Below are 18,861 nucleotides of genomic sequence, written 5' to 3' on the forward strand. Positions count from 1 at the left end.
CAGTTGGCAAACACAACTGAGCCTTTTCTCTGGACACCTTGTATCCTGCCTTCCAGAGAATATGTAGTAGATTGTGCGTTGCTTGCTGACATATTTCCTTTGTAACTGCTGCTATCAACAAGTCATCTACATATTGTAACAATACACACTCTCCTGGGATAGACTTGAAATCCAGTAGATCTTGACTTAGAGCTGAACCAAATAGGGTAGGTGAATTTTTAAACCCTTGGGGCAGTCTTGTCCAGGTCATTTGGCGTTTTGAGCCCGTCACAGCGTTTTCCCATTGGAAAGCGAAGATACATTGGCTTTCTGCGGCAATTCGGAGGCAAAAGAAGGCATCTTTGAGATCTAAGACTGTAAAGTAAGTAGCCCCGCCCGGAATTAAAGCAAGCAGGTTATATGGATTGGGCACAACTGGATGTATACTAACAACCGCATCATTGACTGCTCTCAAGTCCTGCACAGGTCGATACTCATCTGTACCGGGCTTTTGAACAGGCAGCAATGGGGTGTTCCAGGGGGAAGTACAGAATTTTAGGATACCATACCGTATGAACTTATCCAGATAAGATTGGATGTTCTTCTTAGCCTTCTGCGGGATGTGATATTGTCTTAGGCTCACTGGATAAACCCCAAGTTTTAGTTCGATTTTAATAGGTGGAATATTGCGGGCCAGTCCTGGTGGGTTGTTCTCTGCCCAAACTCCTGGTATGTTGAATAAGGATTCATCACTCCTAGGGTTTTGGCTAGTCAACGCTGTATAAAGTCGCCACTCTTCTTCCTTTGGTACGGATAATGTCATAATACCTGAAGGTCCATTAAACTTTAAGGATGTTGTTCCATTTGGTAGGAACGTAATCTGCGCTTGTAATTTGGATAGCATATCACGTCCCAGCAATTGGACTGGACATTCAGGCATGTAAAGGAATTGTTGTTTTACTACGTGGCCTCCCAATGTACAGAGTCGACTTTTAAGAACCGGTTTTTCAGCACTTCTTCCAGTTGCTCCTATTACAGTAATAGTTCTTCCAGATGGAGGAGCAACTAGATTAGTCACCACCGAATGTTCAGCACCAGTGTCGATCATGAACGCACTCCTTTTTCCCCCTATTGATACATCGACCATAGGCTCCGCTCGACCAAGGGGGATGGAGCCCGGTCGGTATCAATAGTCCTCCATGACCGTGTCAGCCAATCCTACAAAGTCCCTACCTTCTCTATCGCGGGACCTTTGCGCTGCGGAATAGTACCTGTCTTCCCTAACACTTCCTCTGTTCCCATTACTCCCTCTATTACCATTGCTCCCTCCGGGGCCTCCTCTACCTCTCGCTCTGCCTCTAAAGTTTCCGTAACCTGCCCTGGGTTGGTCTCTCTCGTACTGCTCTCTTTGCGGACACTCGTTCCTCCAATGCCCTTCTTCCTTGCAATACGCGCACTGATTCCTACTCAAAGGCTCCCTATTCCATCTACTATCGCCTCTATCTGGGCCCCGTCTATCTACGCCTGCGATCGCTACCGCTAGCATATCTGCCTTTTTACGCATCTTGCGCTCTTCCTCTTTCTTACTTTCTGTTTCCCTGTTCATATATACTTTATTCGCTACCTCCATTAGTTGGGTGATAGACATACCTGCAAACCATTCTAACTTCTGTAGCTTGCGCTTTATATCTCCGTAAGCTTGGCTGACAAAGGCGGAGTTTACCATTCGGGAATTATCAGCGTCTTCCGGATTAAAGGGGGTATACAAGCGGTATGCCTCCAATAATCGGTCATAAAAGACACTGGGCGCTTCATCACTTTTCTGAATCACCTCAACTGTCTTCGACATATTAATAGCTTTCTTCCCTCCGGCTTTCATACCAGCAATTATAGCGTCTCTATAGGCTTTGAGTTGAACCATATCAGCGCCATTAACATTCCAATCGGGATCGGTGTTAGGGTAATGTGTTGCGGCCCATGCTGCCGGATTGGCTTGATTTAAAGCACGGGCTCTATCCTCTAGCGCTTTAATGGCCGCTTGGTTAATCCTTGTCCTTTCCTCATTATTAAACAATGTCATTAATAACTGCTGGCAATCAGCCCATGTTGGATTATGTGTCTGAACTATTGAGGTAAACAGATCGGTCATAGCTTGTGGTTTCTCAGTGTACGAGGAATTGTGGGTCTTCCAATTCAAGAGATCGGTAGTCGTGAACGGGACATATACGAAGACTGGGTCAGCATGTGCCATTTGACCTGCGGCATCGATATAGGCTGACCCAGGATTCAGACGAAAAGGCATCTGGTAATGTTTTAATTGTTGGGTACCGGTCAGTTGTCGGGTTAGTATGGGGCTACGTGAAGGGGCGTCAGTTAGAGGTTCCGGTCGGGGGGTAATAGGGCATAAGGATGTGGGAGCTTGATTTTGGGAAAAATTGGTGAATAAAATACTCAGAGCCGAGCTAGAAGAAGCTTGACCGGAAGTTTGAAGTGGCGCCAAATCAGGATATTCAGATCTAACGGGGGATGGTTCTGGTTCCGGAAGGGGAGGTTTAATACGAGGGGGGTGGATTCTGTACTGGAGGAGGAAGCGGAAGTGGATGGGGGCAATGAGGGGAGGGGTATAGAACTTCCTGCGCTTGCGTCACCTCTTCCTGTAGGGAAGTAAGGGGGTGGTAAGGGGATCTCGGACTCAGGGGGCGTGTCCAAAATGGGCCTAACCACAGTCCTAGTGGACAAACAAGTCCTGGCCACCATGAGGCGACATTGCTCCTCGTGGCATATCTGAATCCATTTTGACGAGTCGTTTACGGCCTGTCTCCAACAATCAATATAAGGAAACTGCCCGTAAAGTTCAGGCCTACCTGATACAGCCACGTGTACACGCTGTACCAGAGTTGGATCCAAACTGCCACGTGGCGGCCATGCCGCAACCAAAGTAGGCCACTCCCTAGTGCACAAAGTGACCAAACGTACAGGAGACATTTTAACCCCAAAATCACATGTTTTGAATCCCTTTTTAAAATTCTTTACCATACAACCTAAGGGATCCGGAATCGTTGACTCCGACGCGCCCATACTTATCAATGGAACGTCGTTGACAACGAATACTATGCACGCGTTCTATTCAACAGTCACACCCGTTTCCTCTGGCAACAGCACCACGTGGTACGGTTACCAAGTGAAGCGTACACAATAACACAATAAACACTCAGGGAATTCCCATGCACACACAGCTGTTACACCAGTCACTAAATAATCAATATTATGCCCTTTGGCGAAACTATACAGTCACCCACGCTATAATTCTCTATATATGAATTACCCGTCTATAACACACCCCAGTAACATCGTCTTTTACAAATAGCGGTTACAGTACAGTTAGCATAGGTCAAAGCACAATTTAAGGTCACAATACAATTATTAGTGGTTATGGTGTTAAACATGCATTAGATGACAATGATTAGTACTTATATACAGTGTCAGTAAATATACAGGGTTATGGTACCGTGCACTATAATACAGCAACACACTATTAACACTCTCGCTAGACGGCTGAGCTCGCGCTATCTAACAAGATATACACTTTACTAAACAATCTTTAACACATTTACAATCCCAACTAAACTATTGGCCAGTACCTTGAATGGACTACCTAAAACTATATACACCCGTTTTGGTTAGCCACACTGCCCAAGCACCACATATAGCGAACTAGAGGACCGAATTTACACAGACGCCTCTTAGTCTATTACTCTATCAAAAATCTAGTGGGTTCCAAATTTACACGCCTTCCCACTTAGCCAAGATAGGTTGAGAGCTAGCGAACCGAATTTACACAGGCGCCGCTTAGTCTCCCGGTCCCTCCGACCTAGCGAACGAAATATACACCCTAGAACGCTAGTCTAGACAAGACACCGGTGTCCGGCTAGGGCTATTTACACAGGACCCCGCCTGACTAACCAAATCAAACGGTCTTACTAAAGAGCGTTCGATTGAGCGGTGCGCCTTCGCTCCTTCCCTCCGACAGAGGGGGCAGATTCCATACACAGATTTAAACCCCCTTTGGGCCTACCGCACAATCGGTATACCCCTAGTGGGTCTGCCGTCTAAAACAGCAGTTGTCTTACCTCCTCGTTCCTGAACCTGAGTTCACACTCATCTACGGGGACACCCCAGCACTTCTTACGTAGAGGCCGATGATCTCCTGGACAACAGACCAGTGGCGCCGAGACGAAGGGAGGTCCACGCAGAAGTTCAGGGGTGCAGCCGTAGAGAACGTGTGCAAAGATAGACCGTCTCACGCCTCTGCCTCTCAGCTACCGTTGAACGATGAGCTTCCCGGCCAATGCACCAAATGATACCGGAGAAACTGACGGAAGCAAAGCACAGAGAGATGGACACAGGTTTCTTCAGGAAGGAAGAGATTCTTTATTGGATCACCGATCGGGACTCAGCGGGACTAGTGTCACCAAAATACAGCAAGTTCTGAGCCCCGGACAATAGTGCAGGCTCCTTATATAGGCACATAACTCCTCCCATATTAAAGGACCACTCTAGTGCCAGGAAAACATACTCGTTTTCCTGGCACAAGAGCTGCGCGCGCATTCAGCCGGTCACATAGGAAAGCATTCATAATGCTTTCCTATGGACGCTGGCGTGCTCTCACTGTGAAAATCACAGTGAGAAGCACGCAAGCGCCTCTAGCGGCTGTCAATGAGACAGCCACTAGAGGACATAGGGGGAAGGCTTAACCCATTCATAAACATAGCAGTTTCTCTGAAACTGCTATGTTTATGAAAAAATGGGTTAACCCTAGAAGGACCTGGCACCCAGACCACCTCATTAAACTGAAGTGGTCTGGGTGCCTAGAGTGGTCCTTTAAGCTCCACCCGCACATTCTCTTAACCAATCAATACAAATAAGAATTAACTTCCTGCTTGACCGCATGGCCTGTCCAGCACAATGGAGGAGGGGAATACTATATCCTGTATTCTTGCACATGCTCCGTACACTACTGATCGTATCTTGCCTCGTGCAACCAACTGATCGATACGTCAGCATATGCACGTACACATGCCACGTGGTAATCTCGGCCTACTAAATTTATTTTTACCGAGATTCCACCACAGGGACACATAGTCCGAGAACGTTAAATGCACTGGTGAGTGTGCCAGTATCTTACTGTGTCCCAGTATGGATGGAAGTAGCTCTGTGTGCCTTATGGCATTGTCATCATGACTTTTAAGTGAGTCTACATATTCAGATGATGTCACTAACTATTTGTGATGAACCCTATGACTGTTTGTGGGTCATTGTGTATCACTGAATTAATGTGAGTGGATGTGTGAGTTCCATATTGGCTCTTCTGTGTATAACACAGTGTAATGAATGACAATCAGCATTCACCATAAAACCTAGTGAAGGCTATGAACACGGGTCAAATGTTGCTAGACCTGCACTGCCTAGTACTGAAATGAGAGTGAACTGACATGGAATAATTTCTAGGGCTAATTTTTTTCTCTTTATTTTAGCCCTGACCACACCTGGGAACGTTAATAATCTGCTTGGCATTCCAGTTTATATAAGTCAGGATATGTTATTTAAGTTATTTAACTTACTGTTGGTATTTAGAAAGCTTGTTTAATATTCTCTGTGCTATTTATATTTTAAATGGGGGAAATAGAAGGTCATTCAACTTATTTCACAAAACACAAAGTACGTGATCACACAAACAAAAGTCACATTATATAAATAGTTAGCATCATATTCATGTTAACAAAATCTCAGGGAAGTTCTGAAAACATGTCTTTCACCATAAAATGTTACATTTACATCTCATGGCTAATGATAATTTTGAGCTCACTCTCTTTCTCCCTCATTAACCTTATTCCTTTCCTGCTGATCATAAGGCACTGCTGACAGTGGTGTCTCCAAAACCATTTACCAACCAATAGTAGGCAGCAATCAATAATTTTATTAATGACACGGAGGCTCCTATTATGCTTTCTCTTTCTTTTCCCTCAGCAGCAAAGAGAAAAATATATAAACTTGAATGTAATATGATGAATAAAAGGATCAAATATAACAAATCTTCCTAGAAACAGGGCAGCCAATCAGGATACATAAACAGTCTATAAAAGGTTTGAACTAGCAGTAAAATTCCTCTTTCTTTGCTGCTCCCTCAGACCAGCTAAGTATATTCCTTTTCCTTCATTGTTTTTTTCATTGGTAGCTGTGTGTGTGTGTGTGTGTGTGTGTGTGTATGTATGTATGTATGTATATGTATATATGTATATATATATATATATATGTGTGTGTGTGTGTGTGTATTTCACACTGCTGTGTGCTTGTTTGACCATTTTCTCCCTGCCTTAGCTGCGCACCTGGGAGCACAGGCTCGGGATTCCGGCATCTGCTGTATCTTTCCTCCCTCCCTTACTTCCTTCAACGGCCACGAGTACTGCAGCCACGATCATTCCCTTGCCAGCCCGACACAGTGGCGGTCCCTCTAACCTTTGGATTACCATTACCTTGTTTGGCCGCAAGCGATCTCTGCCGTGAAAAGGCAGATGATAATATATATTCTGTATTATATATTTAAGACTATGTCCTCTTGTTGTGGTAGTTTTTCTTCTTTTAAATATAGTCTCCCCCTTTACTGTGTTGATTCCCTTTATGTATTTAAATGTTTCTATCATATTCCCCCTATCTCATCTTTCCTCCAAGCTAACCTAAAGAATGCAGTTTATTGATAAGCCTCCCTACTACTCATGTGAGTGGGCACAATATTCGCTAACTTCCAATCTTCTGGGACTACTCCTGTTAACAGTGATTGGTTAAATAAATCTGTTAATGGTTTTGCTAGTACACAACTATGCTCTTTTAATAACTTTGGCTGTATTCCATCAGGTCCCATTGACTTATTTGTCTTTACTTTTGATTGTTGAAATAGAACCTCTTCCTCTGTAAACTCACATGTAACAAATGACGAATTTGTCCTTTTTCCTAACTGAGGCCCCTTTCCTTCATTTTCATCTGTAAATACTAAACAAAAATATTCATTGAGGCAGTCAGCTAGACCTTAGAATATGCATGCTCCTGGCACAAGAAGCTATTTTGGTTTTCCAGTTCACATCTAGAAGACTAAAGTCACCCATGATGATAACTTCCTCCTTCATTGTCATTTTAATGTGAGCAGGGCCGATCCTGGGGTCACTGATGCCTGGGTGCAAAAATGTTTGTGGTGCCTCCAGGTAGGCGTGGCTATATTGCAAACTCTTCCCCTTCACAAACATAATACATTTTGACCACACCTATCATATGCTTTCCTATGAAGACTACTCCAATTCTTTGGGACCCATAACTATACACGGTAGCATGTTCCCCACTTCCTACAATGTCAGCTTTGCCCCAAAAAACTCATCAGTGCCATCTCTGTCACTATATAGCTACCCAAAGCCAACTGTATCCTAAAATTGCTAATCAGCGCTATCTTTGTCTCAATATAACTAGTCTCAATATAACTAGTCTCAATATAACTAGTCAATATAACAGAATAGCAAGGGAGGCTGATTTGTGTGTGTCTAACAGTATGTATCTGTCAGTGAGTGTGTCTGTATGTGTCTGTCAGTGTGTGCGTGTGTGTGTGCCTGTCAGTACGTGTGTGTATCTGTCAGTGAGTGTGTGTCTGTCACAAATGTGGGGGGTGGGAGAGACACATGGAGGGGCTGGGGAGTGGGTTTGAAACATGGAGTGTTTGGGAGAGACACATGGACGGGTTGGGTGGGAGATATATATGAAGGGGCTGGGGGTGGGTAAGAAACATGGAGGGGTTGTGTGAGACAGATGGAGGGGTTGGGGTGTGGGAGAGATACTTATAGCGTTGGAGAGAAATACGGAGGGGCTCGGGGGTGGGAGAAACACATGGACTGGTTGGAGAGACACATGGAGGGGCTTGGGGCATACACATGGAGGGGCTGGGGCGTAGAATGAGACATGTGGAGGACTGGGGGGGATGACACATGGAGGGGCTCGCAGGGGGGTTGAGATGTGTGAAGGGGCGAGATGAGACACATGCAGTGGCTTAGGAGGAATGAGACACACGGGGGCCCTGGTGGTTACTAGTTACTCATTCAGACAAAATGCAGTGTTTATATTGTTGCCTAGTAACACCTCTAGTGGCCATCACTCAGACGGTCACTAGAGGTAATTCCTGGGGCAGTGCTACAAATGTGCAGCACCTACGTCCAGCCTCTCTAAACTCTGCATATAGCTGCTGAATGTTTCCCCTAGAGATGCATTGATTTAATGCATCTATAAGAGGAGATGCTGACTAGTGCCTGCGCAATAGCCTCCCAATGTTTAGCTATGGGAAAAAAGTTGAGTAAAATCACTTTTCCCATGCAATCAAAGGAGGGCTAGTCACCTAAACAGACACACACATACTGACAGACACCCTGACAGACACACACACTCAGAAATTATAATTTTCTTTATTATCTAAATTGAAATCCACACAGCCTTTGGGAGAGCTGGAGTAAATTGGGTTTTTCTGGTGTCCATTGGGGCTGCTGTCATGCTCCTGCTCTGCTCCCTGTCGTGCACTGTTTAGCATCCCAGGGCAAGAATTACGTCATATTCCATCTCCCGGCACCACTGCAGCGTGCGCGAGGGATCATAGCCAGAACATGACAGTGGCCTCCCTTGCCGTCTGGCTTCATTCCGCTGGCCGCCTCTGCTCTCCCTTGATGCTTGTACTGAAGAGGTGGATGAATCCCAGGAGCCAGGGATTTGTCGAGCCCTGCGTTAGAAGTTGAAGTAGGGTATAGGGGCAGCAATTGGGGGTTAGGGTCTACAGTAGGGTATAGGGGCAGCAACTTGAGGGATTAGGGCTAATGTAAGGTATAAGGGCAGCAATTGCGGGTAAGGGGCTATAGCAGGGTATGGGTGCAGCAATTGGGGGATTAGGGGCTGTAGTAGTATATATGGGCAGCAATCGGGGGCTTAGGGGCAGAAACTGGTTGGTTAGAGGCTGTAGTAGAGAGTAGGGGGCTGTAGTATGGATGGGTTAGGGGCTGTAGTTGTAGGTTTAGGGGCTGTAGTGGTAAGGGGCTGTAGTAGGGGAGTTAGGGGCTGTAGCAGTAAGGTTAGGGGCTGTAGTAGTAAGGGACTGTAGTAGTAAGATTAGGGGCTGTAGTAGTAAGGGGCTGTAATAGTGGGTTTAGGGGCTGTAGTAGGGGTAGTTTAGTGGCCTTAAGTAGTGGGTTTAGGGGCTGTATTGGTAAGGAGCTGTAGTAGGGGGTTAATGGGCTATATTAGGGCCAATTTCCCCCTACCTAAGGGTTACCTTTGGGGAAGGGATCCTGTTCCTTGGTGATCCCATGCGCCTTGTGAGCAAAGCAGAGCCTAATTCAGGGGACAGAGCCACTAGCAAGGCGTTGGAGCCATTCATAAGGGGCGGGGCCTGATACTGCAATTTGCCTGCAGCTACTAGGTGCTGTGCACCTCGTGCACCCGCCCAGGATAAGACCTGGGTGTGAGGGCATTCTGGGACATCACAGTAGTATTCCCTCTACTCCCTGATTCCCATTTCCTCCCCCATAAATATAAATCAGAAAGCAAGATCTACCTGAGGTGGAGCAAACCGTAATATGGCTGCTCCTTTTATGGTGTGGCATGTCTCAGGAGCTCTATTGGTGGTAAGTGCTGATGTCTGCTGCAGCTCCTACACATATAAGGACCTCTTCCTTGCCACAGCATTCAGAAGTTGATCGGTGGGAGGGAGGCCAGGCATGTGTGTGTGGGCTGTGGCACATTGAAATGAGACAGGCGCCATCTTAACTGAGGCCTGCGCACTAGTGGTTTTTTAACCTCAGCAGTGACATTCCGTGTATAAGATGACTCCCAATTTTAGACTAAAAAAATTTAGAAAAAAAACATTTTTTGTCTTGTACATGGCACTTTAGAGTTTAGAACACTTTAGTGTTATGACTGTGTTGGAATTTCACAGAAATTCAAGAGATATACAGAGACAAAGTAGGGACTACTTTGAGACTGTATTTCTAATCTACTTGACTTTCTTTGACACAGAGGAGGAGCTACAGAGTGATGGCTGCAATAAATTGACTGTGTCTATGGATGATTTCTTGCGGGTTCCTCCATAGACCTTAATGCTGTTCTATCACATATGCTCAAGAGTACAGAACTGACATCAGGGCCAAAGAGACTCCACCGGATAAAGGTTGCAGCGCCTGTGAGGAACAGGTTCAGTTAAGTAAACTCACCTTCAGAATAAAGTGCTTGTGCAATACAAAGCGCTAATGAAGTGATATAATAAAACAGTGTAAAAAAGCAGCTACAGCAAGTGTAAGTGTTGAAAGCCACTCTCGTGCACCCAGTGGAGTGCCAATTGGGGGTACACTTACCCCTATAATGGAAAGGGAAAATATTCACCAAAGGATTATACTAAGGAGAAATAAAATAAACATATAGTGTAATACACTCAAAACTGGAGCATGCATATTGCAAGTAATGCATGCACTCACATGGAACAAAACACCATAAAGATGGGCTCTGGTCACACCAGCTGCAGTATACCATGACCATACCAGGACCTCTTCTATCTTGGAAGTTGCCGAGCTCAGAAATTGAATAAAACAAGAAGAAGCACAGCTTCTAGTATAAAACCTTAATATAAACATAAATATATATATATGATAAACACACAAGAAGAGGCAACAGGGCTACACTAGTCAACACTGGTGCCTCCTAATCGGTTACAGAGGACCCTTGAGTTCCTCTGTAACCCAACCTAACCATCACCCAAAGTAAATTGAACAGAAACTACTAAATGGAGTCAGGATAACTCCTCACAAATATGTGGGGGGTCCCTCCTCCATAAACGAGAACCTCTAAACGAATGAAGTATTCATAAATATGGTATAAGCCTTAGGTATAGATGAACAATAAAGCCGAAATGGGAAGACTGCCCACTTAAAGTGTGCTACTCCCTGTAGATACGAATATCCATTTTGCTATCTATCCTAGCTGTCCATATAAGGGTTAATTTGAACCAAGAATAAATTTGACATTGTATCTCCACCAAAAAAAGTTCCTTTAAAAGTAAAAAATCGTATAAGTGGTATAAACCTTTATTAACAAGCTGGATAGTCACTTGTGTCTAGCGATTCTAACGTCTCAGCCCGTTTTGGCGGTACTGCCCCTAAATGCACCGTTTTTAGACAAGCCCCATTTTTTATTTTTTTCAATCATCCCCTCCTCTACTTTGTTTGGAACCGGGTACATCATGTCCACGCCATAGTGAACCCTTTGATTAATATGGTCTAATTAAGGGATGGACAAGAATACCTATACTTTGTAAACTGTGTATAAAGTCCACTTAGCAACAATTAGAGCAACTATGTATCCATTAGTGTGCAGTGGCTAACAGACTCAGGTTTACTGGACGTTAGGTATCAATTCAAACGTGATACAGTGTATATCACTGTTTATTGTTAATTTGTCTGTCTGACCATATTCGGTTTATTCCTTAGTTTTGGTTAAACTTTTTACAACCTCTATACACTACAGCACAGCCACTAATTATTTGTACCTTGATACTCTGGAGGTATCGATCTACTGAACTATTCAATTACTCAAATTTGAGAATACTTATAATAGCTATTAAAATCATCTTACTACTTGAAGTGGCCTTTGAGACTACTCTACCCAGCATTTTAAAGGTGTATTATCACTCTGTTTATTCACAATGTCACATTTGTTTGGGTTTTGGTTTTTCACATAGAACCTACTGTTCTAGTTAGGCTCTTTATATTTGAATATCCTAATATTCGGCTTTAATAAAGGTTTATACCACTTATACGAATTTTTACTTTTAAAGGTACTTCTTTTGGTGGAGTGGGAGTCCGCACACTGTAAGCTTAATTTGTTTAGAGGTTCTTGTTTATGGAGGAGGGACTCCCCACATGTTAAAGAGTCAGCTATACTAGGCTCACAGTGTAACAGCAAGTGTGGAAGAAAGAAGCAGGTAATGGGACTTCACAATAAGGTAACAAAATATATTTAAGTCAAAAGGATAAAAATAAAAGCAAGCCAAATACTAACAAAATTAAAAAAAATGTCCGCAGGGGGGTGCGGGCCCGACTGCCATGGTGGAGAGGTGTGTCTAGTATGAGCTCCTCTCCTTTATTGGCAATTCAAGTAGTTTTCAGATTCTTAAATCCTGACTTGAATCTCATACAGTGATTTACTTGTCTCTTAACCCAGCAGTGGGCTACTATAGAATACAAAGTCTCTACAGAAGCTTATTTGCAGCTTAATCTGGATCATGCAGCCTAGAGCACACGGGACGGGAGAGACAGCCGATCTCCCAGTTCAGAGTTGCCCTATTGCTCTGACTGCAGTGCAGGCTCCCCGTTACTCCCCCTCCCCCTTTGGACCAGCGGGTGTGATTCCGGTCCACCCTTGGGAGGCTATCTTTACCTACAGAAAGCAGGAGGAGAGACCATTGAAGCTTTGGGGACACCTAGTGACTCGTCAAGCATGGTGGACACCACACTGTACCCTGACATTGAGGAGGCTCAGCCGGATATCTTGGTGCGCCTGCACAGAGCCTTTGCTATCTTCTGAACTTGGCGAAAAGGAGGCATGAATCTGCCCAAAAGCAGTTGAATAACTACTCACCTCCTAAAACGATCCCAAACCAACAGACATCTGCAGCTCAAAGATGAAGGCCCCAAAATGGCAGCGAGGCGGGAAGCTCCTATCTCTCCCACTGGGACTCAGGGAGTGCAGAAATTGTGTCTGCTGAGGCCCATGGCTGGTGCACAAGTTGAGACTGAAAAGCGGCGGAAGACCCTGATCCTGTCCATTGCGAGGAACAACTTGTTCACACCTGGGCTTGGGGTCCCTGTGGTGTTCTATCCTGTCTTGGGACTGTACTTTGCCCGTGGTAGGCATAGGATGAGTCAGGCTCAAGGATTGGGTGTTGAAAAGCTTATGGCCGCTCACATTTTCCCTCTCCCAGAACCTGATAGGAAAATGCCATGCCTCATTGCCTCTCCTTATCGGTTAAAACCACACAATCTCCTGAGCCTTAGCATAGTAATCTTTATAAGCCCACCAACCTGGGGGCTTCCTATGGGATTTAACAATCTCAGTTGAGCATTGTGCTAACTATTAATTTATACCTATCTACCTTAATAAGTTTAATCTGTATTCAATGACATAACATTTTATTAAATTTGCCCTGTGTTCCTCTGCTTTATTTGTCTTAACAAAAATGTGCTGACATATGTATACATGTATTCTTACCTCATTGTACTCTATCTACTGTATACTGGCTTCTCTGTAATTATCCAGCACAACAAAAATAAAGAATAAAAAAAAAAAATTCCACAGGTCCTCCCAGTGTTCAAGATGCATTTTGCCTATAGCCTCAGCTTTTTCAATTGATGAGCTCCTTCCATCATATCCCTGTAAACATTGCAGTTCCTCTAGGACTACAACATTGCATCACTAGGTGCAAGAAGGACACTGACTCAGACCACTTCAATGAGCTGAAGAAGTGGTCTGGGTGCCTACAGTGTGCCTTTAAATTAAAAAGCTAATGCATTTTGGCTTGTCCCGTCTTTTAATTATGTAATCTCCACTCCATTTAGTATGAACTTTCTGAATACTTATACAATCAAGTTTATTGAGACCACTATTGTGTACATTTTTAAAGTGCAAAGAAGCACTGTTTCACAAAACCATTCTTCACATTTCTTATGTGTTCTTATATTCATACCTGAAGCACACTAGTGGTATGACCAACATAAGCAAGTCCACATGGACATGGCCTTAAATAGATTACCTTTTTCACTACGACAAGTAATAGTTCCTTTTATATAAAAGGTATCTTTTTTTATCTCGTTTTATAAAACTGTCAATTTTACTCACCTTTACCTGCCACTCCTGGCCACCTGGCCACCTGGCCACTAGTGGTGATATCACCAGGAGGGGACTTTGGCCACTTTAAGCAGTGTTTATAGCTATTAACATTTTCTGACACTGACTATATGATACTAAACTTGTATAAGATCTTCTACATCAATATAAACCTAAACTATCAATAACCAGCACACTCACCCCAATAGTGCAGTGCAAAATCAGGAGAATTGATTGAAAATGGTACCTACCCTTTTCACTATTTATACAGTAGATATAACAAGGATTCCTCACTTTCCTAAAATGCAAAACAAACTCAAACGCGTTGGGCTTGTCTATTGTTCAGTGATTTGTAATATTTTATTTATTTATTTTTATTGTTTATTATATTATGGTAATGTGTTCTTGTTTTAAATGCATGCCCCTTTTTCATATAATTATTCCGAAGAGAGAAGGATTACTGCTTTGCTTTTGCACTTTACTCTCTGGAATTTCTATTGTCCTGCATCTGCACTTTACTAACCAATAAATCATTTACAGTGTTGCACTATGGATGTCTATTGTTTTCCTTACATGTACCTTTAAGTATCCAGAAGATGTTTCACAACTGAGATTTAAAGGGGCACTATAGTGTTAGGAACACTATAATTTTAAAACCAACGTTTTACTCACATTTTTCCATGGGAAAGCATTGGATTGGCTGAAATCTTCTTTATATAAATATGTTTTCTTTTTTTTTTTTTTATCACTCTCCAAGGTGAAAGGCTAAAATATAGACAAACTGGACTAACATCTGAACATGATATTTTTGTTGGCTATTTTCACCTCCTAAATTTTTATATATGGCTCATTGTTTTGTGAATAAACGAATTAGACGTACTTGAATTTATGAATTTCTTTCTGAATAATCTAATGAATTAGTGCTAGGAGATTGCACAAGATGAAAATGAGTCTCAGGTCATTTAAAATTACAAATGACACATCGCTGTGATGTTATACTACTATAAGAAAATAGATAGAGTAATGCTGCTTTTTATTTTACACAATAAATAACATAATAAAATATCTTTAATTATAATATTGTGAAACTGAAGAAAAACATCTGTAAATGTGTGCCTTTAAGTGGAACCTCTGTGGTATATTTACCAAGGCTGTTTTTGCACATCATGACAGTTTCACTATTTTTACTTTTCAACCACAAAAAAAAAAAAGACTAAAAAAAGTGACAGCAATTTGATCTCATTCTATGATCAGATTCCCTTCACAATGTTGTAGTGAATCCCAGCATTATATTGTAATTGTGGAAGCTGCCAGTTGCTTGTGAAATTTGAAACCAATGGGCTGTCCTGCTTTCTTATCCCAGCCCTCCTGCACTGTACAGAGACACATTTACACAAAATCAGATTTTGCAACTTCAGGGGCAATCCTGTATCTTGTACAAGTAGATTGCTACTGATAGCACTGGGAGGTGTCTGTTTATACAAGCTACCTGCAGTCACACTGAGCTGCATTGGACTTTTCTGCTTTTCTCAAATACCAGAAGAGGAAGTTTTTTTTCCACATGGCTTACCGACTGTGTTTGCAGTAAATTGATGTTAATATCAGTTTCAATTCTATTGATTTCAACCTGTCTTGAGGATTTATATCTAACTGGTGGACAGTCACTTGGATTTATTGAATTGGACTATCATCAGTCTTGGGAGCTGGTCTGAATATTGGTAGAAAGGGTATGTATCCAAAGGATGTGTTCATTGAATGATTTAACATTTGGAAAGTGTTATATTTGACAATGACAGCTCAGAAGATTCTGCTAGCCCAGCAAGTCAGACAGCTGTCTTGTGGAATGCAGATTGCTGTCTGGGTGAGTGGGCTTTTTGTTCACTAAAAGGGCAACTTTAAAGGTCTGCCCTGATTGTATCTGTCAATACATACACATATTGCACAGAGCAAATTCTAAATCTAACCTCTTATTGATAAAATCTAAAATGCTCACGCGAACCCCAAAGGTACAATTTTTACTATAATTAACCAGCTCTTACATATGGCATAGGCTTTTGTGTTATGTTTTTTTATGTAAGGAATCATGCAAGGTCTGCAGCTGTTACTATATTATAAATTAATGTCTGCACCTCATTAAACTTTCAGTAAAAAAGAATGATTTAACAGTTTGGGTGACAGACTAAGTGAATGAATTTGTTCTGCTACAACACTCTGGCACTAAAAAGGGTTAAACGTCATTGCTTACAAAGATGACGTCAGAGTTATTTACTAAGAGATGTGTAAATTGTTTGAGGAGTTGGTTTATCTAACCTGGCGTTATCATGCCATTGTAAAGCTAAGTAAATTGCTGCAAGACAGTACAGAATGCACTTATTTTATATTTTATATTTGTTGAGATAATCCTGGATGCTTTTTAAACTGCATGTAATTCCAAAATATCATTAAAGGGAGACTCTAAGCACCATAGCCACTGGTTATAGTGCTAAAGTCCCTTTAAACTTGCATTTTAATTCCCTCACATTTTCTCCATTGAATTCTTAAGCTACACTGCCCTTCTATTCACTGACTTCACATAAGGATGTCTAGTTTCCCTATTCAGCCTCCCCAGTGGGGAGCATTGTCTTGAGAGGGTAGTCACACATCACAGTTCCTTGCCAGCATCAGAGTATCTATGGCCAGGCAGGGAAATCGTGTGGCTGGTATATATCTGCTCATAGGACTGCTCCTTAGTGAAGAGCATTAGCAGGCAGCGCATGTCTTTGTTCATACCTCCCAAGTGTCCCTATTTAGGATTGACAGTCGCCCTATTTTGGGCCCAAATCCCTCTTTTCTAGGAGTTCCATAGTGTTGGTGTGACTGAGTGTATAACAGAGCTCCACAGCAATAATTCTCACAGTAATGAGTCTTTAAACTACAGTAAATGTGTTTGGAAATCAGTCTGTAAATACGATACATTGTTCTTGTTCAAAATTATATTTTAGTTATATAAAATGTTATTAGTAGGTTTCCTAAAATTTCCCAGTACAGCCCTGCCCTTGGCCACACCTCCTCTTGCAACCCTAAAATGAAAGTGTCCCTCTTTGCACATTTGACATTTTGGGAGGTATGCTTTGTCGTACAAGTACTTGGAAAAAAATAATGGGGAAACTAGACTTTCCTGCATGATGTAATTTGGATCGTGGGTGGAGCTTGGGCAAGATTAAAAAAAAATAATAAGGCTGTGAGATAGAATACCTATGTAAGAATAACTATGCAAGAATAGTTTCCTCTAAAGCTGCAAACATATATTGTTCTTGAAAAGTTAATTTCATTGCTTGAGTGACAGGGGTGGACAATTGTCTGAGCATTGAAAGGTAGTGAATTAAAACCAATTTTGGAAATTCCTTTTTTTTGCCTTTGCTTTTGTGGCCTTACTATTGTAAGTTGTTTATTGACACAGTACAACTGACAGATCAATTAACCCCTTGGTTCTTGTCTTAATTACACACAATCAATTGTTTTTGGATAAAAAGAAAGGAGGTTTTACGCACACAATGGACGTATAGTGAATTCTGAAAGATAAACAACTTTCATAGGGCAATTTATAAAGTCCCAATAATAATAAAATAAAATAATAATAAAAAATTGTTGTTTTTTTATCTTTTATTGTGAATAAAGTATTTTACTTTCAACATATCCTGGTTCCTGACTATATCCAGACGAAATCCGATGGTGGGACCAATCTGCACAAGAGCACTTTACTGGAAAAACTTTATGTGTCTTCAAAGTAGAGAGCCGACGTATATGGCTCTCTAAAGTGTGAGTGCTTCATATTACTCTTTTTATTATTATTGGGACTTTGTATATTGCCCTATGAAAGTTGTTTATCTTTCAGAATTCACTATACGTCCATTGTGTGCGCAAAACCTCCTTTCTTTTTATCCAATTCTGTACATGTAAGTGTTTTTTGGTGACAAAAACACGGGTTGGTTTGTTTGACGCACTGGGATTTTATGTACATATTTGTATAGCGCCATTTCACCTATTTTATGTGTTTGTAATCAATTGTTTTTGCATTGGATGTTGTCACATGTTGGAGGGGCTAGTTTTAGAGGCAGTCATTACATTTAAAGGATTTCTCCAAGCACCATGACCACTTCAATATTTTGAAGAACACTCAGCTGATGCACTCAGCCAATGAGTGAACATATAGATCAGAACCCAGCTCCTGCACCTCTCCAAAAGCCAGATGTGGTTTAACTGGCATTAGAGAAGGTCAGAGGCAAACTAGTGGCATCCTAACCCCGACAATGAGCTGTAAAGGTTATGACACTTGGACTAACCTTTTAAAGACAAACCAAAAAAAAATCTAATTTTTCTTTGGAGTGATTTAAAAAGCACAAGTTAAATAAGGATTATACTGTTAAATGCAACGTTATAATACCAAAAAACAGGTTTTATGTTCTGTTACAATGATTTGACTGTTAAATTATTTATTATTAAGCTTTTGATATTGCAATGTAAATCGTACTTAAACTTCAATATACCTTTATAGTGAATCTGTCAATTTTGGCGGTATTTGCATATTTCGCAAAGATCCCCAAAGCAGACACATCTGATGTAGGTCCTCTTCAACTTCTGGCCCTTCAGTTGCCAGCAGCCATGTGTTGTACTCTGGTGCATGTCAAGAGTACAACACTGAGGTCTATGGATTCCCACAAGATAATTCAAAGACAAACCTGAATCCCACATCGAGTTTGTGACGGCTGATGTGATTGGACAACAGTTGAAGGCGTGCTCTGCCTTTTGTCAACTTTTGTCAACCTCAGGCTTTACCTTAAGACAAATTATTCTACTATGACTTAAGATATATTTGGATTGCATTGAAGTTGCAGTGAAAGTCCAACAAAGTCTTAATCGGTATTTCATAAAAAAAAAAAAATACATGTTTAG

The 18,861-nt window shown here is 42.0% G+C and overlaps 1 protein-coding gene across 2 annotated transcripts in view; it reads left to right on the plus strand.

Annotated features, from left to right (window-relative positions):
* ARHGAP24 (Rho GTPase activating protein 24) overlaps nucleotides 1–18,861 on the plus strand; it is an 829,616-nt gene that overhangs the window by 253,266 nt on the left and 557,489 nt on the right. Inside the window, exon 1 of one of the 2 annotated variants that reach the window (XM_063458763.1) lies at nucleotides 15,359–15,656. The exons of the other annotated variant lie outside the window; for it this stretch is intronic. The gene's annotated coding sequence lies outside the window, so the exon portion shown is untranslated. Of the gene's footprint in view, nucleotides 1–15,358; nucleotides 15,657–18,861 lie in introns of those variants that run through there. 2 annotated transcript variants of the gene reach the window in all.

This window comes from Pelobates fuscus, chromosome 6 (assembly GCF_036172605.1).
Source record: "Pelobates fuscus isolate aPelFus1 chromosome 6, aPelFus1.pri, whole genome shotgun sequence".
Taxonomy (NCBI): Eukaryota; Metazoa; Chordata; class Amphibia; order Anura; family Pelobatidae; genus Pelobates; species Pelobates fuscus.